We start from the raw sequence: 6846 nt of genomic DNA, 5'->3' as shown, positions 1-6846 counted from the left end.
ATTATGATACTGTAATTAATATTAAATTGATATTAATTTAAAAAATTATTATCTAATTAAAATTGAAATAATTTTATTATAATTACATGATAATCTTGGTTTAGTTTAATTCATTAATCAGTATTCTAATTGTATTATATATTTGATTATGATATCAATCTTAATCCATCGTTTAATCATATGAAATATAAAACTATATATTCTATCATTTCATTTTTAACATGATTATATTTTTTATTTAATATTACTTAATTAAATTCGACAATGACTCTAAACATTCATCGAACATGGGAGTAGATTTAGGAAAGCCAAATACTCTAAATCTTAGAGTAGATAAGCTTGATGATGATGGCTTTGAGATTTGGCATTGTAGTTCAATTTAATTTTCAATTAGGTTCGAGCTTAGAGTTTAATTTGTGTTAAGGTTTTATATGTGTAAGAGTGCAATTTAGGTTTGGGTCTAGAGTTAGGTTTCAATTTGGTTTAGTATTAGGGTTCAATTTTGTTTGGTATTAGGGTCAAGGTTCAATTTGGTTTTAGATTTATATTGGATTATATTCCATTAGTTTAAAAATATGTAATGAGGAAACATAAATTAGAAATGAGACCACTTGATAAGACACTAATTAAGGTTGTCATTTAATTAAAAAGTTATTAAAATAGGGTTAGCATAAGGCTCTTCTATTCAAGGTTTAGGGTTAAGGTTCAATTTGGTTGAGTGTTATAGGGTTCAATTTGGTTTGATAAATAATTTGATTTGGGGTTAAGGTTAGAGTTCAATATGGTTTAATGTTTGATTTGGTTTTCAAGGTGATTATTTTTATTTCTTCAATAGGATTCTCTATGGCCTAAAGATTTGAGTTTGATTTGATTTAAGGTTTGGCTCGATTTGGTATAGATTATTTTGAATTTGATTTCGAATAGAACTAGGCTTAGGTTTCCATTTGGTTTAGTGTTGGTGTTAAGGTTCAATTAGGTATAGGATTAAGGTTTAAAGAGGTTTTGGATGACTTTGTGGTGCAATGGATGTTGCAACTTCATGTTATTACAAAGGTCATTGGTTTGAATCGTCGAACTAGCTCTTATTGTTTCTAAGGCGTGTGCAAGTGGTGTTCCCATTGACCAATTAACAAAGGTGGTACCCAAGTTGTCAATGATGAGGGGGTGTTAATACCCCACCCGATGTGGATGAGACTGCAAACATGGAGAGAAGGCAAAAGGTGGAAGGAGTTTGGTGGCATAGGCATAGAGTTGAAGGAGATTGGTGATCAAAAAGTAACAAAGGATGGTTGTGATTGTGCAAGCCTCATTGGAGCTCGTTGGTAGGTAGAAGGATCTGTACGAAGGATGGAGGAGATAGGTGGTGGCAGGTGTTGAGAGGAGAATGAGAGGGTGGAGCGAATAGGTGGAAGGCAACAGATGAAGGTAGGAGGAGGCGACAAGTGGAGTTAAGCGAAGGGGAAGAAAATGGTGAGAGGGTGGAATAAAGAGGTGGGAGGACAGCTGATGGAGGTAGGAGGAGGTGGCAAGTGGAGGCGGACAAAGGAAGAAAGTGGTGAGAGGGTGGAGGTGGAGTCATGAGTAAGGCGGAGATAGGAGGCGAAGGCGGAGATAGGTGTGATGCTATAGGAGACAAATCAATGAGGTGTTAATACCTCAAGAAAAAATTGTAACCATTGTATGATCAAATTCTCAAATTCCAATTTCTACATTTTTGTTTCTTATAATATTATTAGATATGAGCATTCATGATCAAGACACTACTTGACCAGACATCGTTTGTCAGAGGCATCGCAACCTCTAACATTCCAAGAAAAGATCTCCATTGCCCCCCAGGAAGGGTAATGCCCTTCCCAAATCGTAGCTTCCTTTATCCCTTGGCGCTACCAACCATTTTAAGTTTAATCCTATTTGACACCTGCCCCCTTATTCTCTTTTCACCGATCAACATAATTTGAATTTTGGAGTAGGTTTGGCTCACAATTCTTTTTCCCAAAATATCCTCTTCATCAAAATCTCCACTAACCTCCCCATCTGAAAAAGAAAGGTCCTTCTAAGTTTCTTCCCAAATGTCTGCATCACTCTTATCACAACCTTGTTATTCAAGAAGAGACTCACCCCCAGATTTGCCCTGTTCCAGAATTGTCCTTATTTCAAACGACCGTTCACATCCCCCAAAAGTGGAAGCAACCCGAACACTCCTCTCTTTAGATTTAGACTTTTGAAAAAGGGTTCTGCATACATCCTCCTCTTCCACCATAAATGGGGAATCCAAAGTAAATTGATTCCTAATTCCCTTAGAGAGTTTCCCTTTTGCCTGTGGCGGTGAGAAGTCGTGACAAGGAATATTTGTTGTGATTTCTAGCAAAGGAGACATTTTTGTAGGGGTAAGTAAAACATCCATGTTTATTGTCTATTCTTGTATCTTTTCATTCGAGTTCATCTGCAAAGTTTCATCTATAGGGGTCACCTCTAGATCATAAATTGGCTTCCTCCCAATGACTGGATCCCTAGAAGTATGTACCATCTTCTACACATTACCAGGTATACTTTGCACTCACTGTTCAGAAACCAAATTTTAAAATTAAGGGTCACCCTGTAACTCATCACCTAGTTGGATGACCCCCGTAGGGTTACGCTCACCATGATTTATGAGATGTTGTCCCTTATACTTCTCTTGAGTCCCCACAATACCCCTTCTAAATCTTGCCTATCTTTATTTGTTTCCTCTCCATGCGTAGTTGTCATCTTGATGATCTTGTTTAGATAGGCTTCAAAGACTCCCAGTTTACCTTTCCCTTCTTTGTAACACTCAAGATAAGTATGCCCAAAGGACTTACAAATGCTGCACCTTTCAACCATTTCTTGAACCTCAATCATTTGTTTACATGCCCTAATATTAGTACACAACTCAATCTCTTTGGGAAGTGGGTTTGTTATCATGTTGTTAGAGTTATCATGTATTAGCTAATAATTATTTATTTCATTATTAGTCTACTATACTCTACACTTAAGCTAAACTTAAGCATTTAATAATATTGTAGGTATTTAATAAATATTCTATTTATTAAATACACATTATCCCTTTAGGGTTGCATATTATCCTTTTATAAGGATTGTATTGTACTTCTTCGTTGATTCCCTCTCTGAACGATAATCTTTTTCTTCAGAGCCATTATTGTGTTTTTGTCTCCAATCTTCTCTTGTGATAGGTATTTTGCTTGCGGGTTCTCTTGGGATCTCTACAGTTGTATTTTCTCAACTGCTTCATGGTATCAGAGCCTACATCTGCTACTGCTTGTTCTTGATTTTTCAGATGATTTTTTTTTGGAGGCAAGGGTTTCAATATTTTTTAGAGTTTTATTTTGGATCTGGGGTGCATCTTTGTTTCTGGGCATTTTAATCTCAAACAGACCTCACCGTTGAGCTCTAAACACCCAAAAACCCCCATTTTCTTATAAAATTTGTCCAATTTGGACAACTTTGGCTCTAGGAATTTTTTTTATTTTGGCCCTTCAAGGGCACATTTTTTCGAGAAAAATAATAAAAAATTATTAGGCAGTTTTACGGGTCGATCCGGTCACGGGCAAGTCGTCGGAAGTCTATAACCCACTGGGGCCAACCTGACGGTTACCGCAGGCTGGGAGTTACCCGTCGACACCAAGCGGTCTCCTTAGACTGCTACCGGCCCTCGCCTCTCTGTCATCGTGGCGGTCAACCGACTTCGCTGCCCCTGCAAGCCGCTCGTCGCCCCCCGCCCGCCACCCGAGGCCAATCCCCCACCCGGTCGTCGCTAGCTACTGCTCCGCTTGGCCACCGTCGCTTCTCTGCTTGGCCGCCGCTATTTCTCAGCCCGACCACCACCGCTGCTCCACCCGGCCATTGCCAGCCACCGCCGCTCAGCCCAAACTCCACCTCCCTGCCACCAGCAGGGGGGCCTTTTTTTCTTTAAAGGGTTTTTTGACAGGTTATTGGTTGTTTGGTCATAACTTGGGCAAACAGAGTTGATTTTTGAAAAATCTTATATCGTCAAAAATCTCTTTCCGAGCTCTATCTAGATCTGGAGGTTTGAATTTTTTATTTCACTTTTTTGATGGTGTTTATTGCTATCAAAGCCATAGGTTCGTTTTTGCACTCCGGGAGACATAACTTGAGCATCCGAACTCCGTTTTTCAAAAACTTTATATCGTTGGAAAGTTTGTTCTCTGCTCTTTCCAGTCATATGAGTTTTCTTTCTAGATTCTGCTCCAGGTATGTTTTATTCAATTTTTTTCTTTTCAGCACTCTAGTGAATATCTTGGATGTTTCAGGTCCTAGGATCTCTTTCTTTTAGTAAGATGTCTTGTCTTTGGTTGTTCTTTCTGTATTTCCAGCCTTATGTCTCTTTTGATCACTGTAACTTTTTTTTATAAGCATTTTCTTTATGCAAACACAGTGAGATAAAGTGCCACTATGCATTGTATACTTGGGATCTTGCAAATCTTGTGCCTTATTGTACATGCACTACATTATAAAGTGCAATGGGGGGCTTGATGTTTGCCTTTGTTTGCCATCTACCTCTGTCACATGAGTGTTCCTTCCATGACATTAGCCTCATGATGTGTGTCAAGTGAGTGTTCCTTCCATGACACTATGTACTTTCTCTGCACCTTCGATGTTCCTGGTTCTTCATCATGCAGTTCTTGTTGGTTGTCCTTTTTAGTGAACTTGTCCCTCACCCTTGTCCACATTATGGGGGGGTATCTCCTATTGTTCTGATTCTTCCTTGGTTCGTTGGATCAACTCTTTAGGCTTTGTTGTTTTATGCCCTATGTATCTTCGAGTTCAATTGTTTGCCTTTGTTTGCCATCTGATTTGAGTAGTGTTATTTGAGGGAGCTCATGCATATTGCAGTCTTCTCTACTTGATCATCTTCTATTTTAGTGGAGGTTCTTCAGATCGACAATTATTCTTTGATAGTGTTTGTAGGTTCTTCATGCTTCAGTGATTCTTTTGCTCTTCTTTTGTTCCTATCTTTTGGAACATTCTTGTTTGGAGGCTTCTTCAGTCCTTCTCTTGCTTTTTCCATCTCTTTTTGGAGTAAAGTTTTTCCCACATGGTTTTATCTATTTCTCTGGTTCATTAAGATTTGGTTGTGATTGGGTACCTCATCAGGCCTTGTTGCCAAGACCCAAATTTGCCTTCTTCATGTAGTTGCATTTTGCTTTCATGCATTTTGTTTTTTAGCTACTCCTTAAGTTCATCTTAAGGGGGGGTTGTTAGAGTTATCATGTATTAGCTAACAATTATTTATTTAATTATTAGTCTATTATACTTTACGCATAAGCTAAACTTAGGCATTTAATAATATTGTAAGTATTTAATAATTATTCTAATTATTAAATACACATTATCCCTTTAGGGTTGCATATTATCCTCTTATAAGGATTGTATTGTACTTTTTCATTGATTCCCTCTCTGAATGATAATCTTTTTTTTAAGAGCCATTATTGTGTTTTTGTTTCCAATCTTCTCTTATGACGGGTATTTTGCTTGTGGGTGCTCTTGGGATCTCTGAAGTTGTATTTTTTCAACTTCTTCAATTTCCATACCCCAATATTAGTACACAACTCAATCTATTTGGGAAGTGGATCTGTTATGTTCCTACTCACACATATTCTTGAATACATATTGAAATCCTTATTCTCAACCCCTTCACCCGATCGAATAAATTTACCCAACTTGTTGCCAATGGCTTGCAGAGTATCCACATCCCATAACTCAAAGGGAAGATTATATAATCTTATCCACATAGGGACTTCTTCAACCATCACTTGAAGTGGGTTGAAGTTGGGTTCCCAATCCTTGAGGAAAAAACCCATCCCTCTAATCATGTATGGACCATTTTGCATAATTTGTGCTTTCTCAACCTCTGTTTTACAAATCACCAGATAAAAAACATTAGGTAAAGTTTTGATCTCTACATTGCAATTCCATTTTTTAGCACGCCACTGCTTCACCCTTCCCAAGGCTGGCCATTCCCCAACCCATTTAAAGAAAAAACAAAAAGCCAATTGACAACATCATTCCACCCTAAATGGTCAATGACAATAGAAATAGGAATATTCAGGGACGGTTGAGAGCATGCCTTGGACGTGGTTCCCTTATTTGTCTTTTCTTTAGGAACCCATGTCTTTTTTTCCAACTTCTTCCAGTCCCCCTCGCGAGGAGCTTACAATCTGGAGTAACCAAAATCCTTCGACACTCGCCTATCCACCTGTCGTACAAGGTGGTGACCTTCAAATGAATCAACATCATCGAGTCTTCAATGTGGTTTTTCCTTATTATCACCCTCCCAAGTCCATCGCGGAGGATGCCAAGCGCTAGGTTGATAACACTGAGTTCTTGACCCGCCATTTGAAAAGCATCCATAATCTTTGCAATCCTTCCAACCTCCAATCCTCTCATTGTTTCAATCCATCCAGGTTGATCTCAAGGGAATATTGTTCGGCCAAGAAGAAAATGTATTTGTTAGACCTGGACTAGTCAGGAACTATTTTTATCTCCCAACAGACCTTTTCCATCTTCGTCGAGGGTCTGGCTAGGCTTGGTGTGATCTATCTACATGAAATTTGAATTTTTTTCTTGCATGAAGCCAACCTCCTTGTGCAGAGATCATTGTGTCCTTTGATTAATGGAGATAAAATTAGAGATAGAGACAGGAAAAGAGAAATAGAGAGAAAATTAGAGATGTAGATAGGGAAAGAGAGATAGTGGGAGATAGAGAAAGGAAGAGAGTGGAATGGAGAGATAGAGATATATTTGGAGAGAGAGAGGGGAGGGAGATGGGTAGAAGAGGATAGGTAG

Source organism: Cryptomeria japonica, chromosome 9, assembly GCF_030272615.1.
Source record: "Cryptomeria japonica chromosome 9, Sugi_1.0, whole genome shotgun sequence".
Lineage (NCBI taxonomy): Eukaryota > Viridiplantae > Streptophyta > Pinopsida > Cupressales > Cupressaceae > Cryptomeria > Cryptomeria japonica.
The sequence above is the reverse complement of the archived record's forward strand: the minus strand, read 5'-3'. Positions refer to the sequence as shown.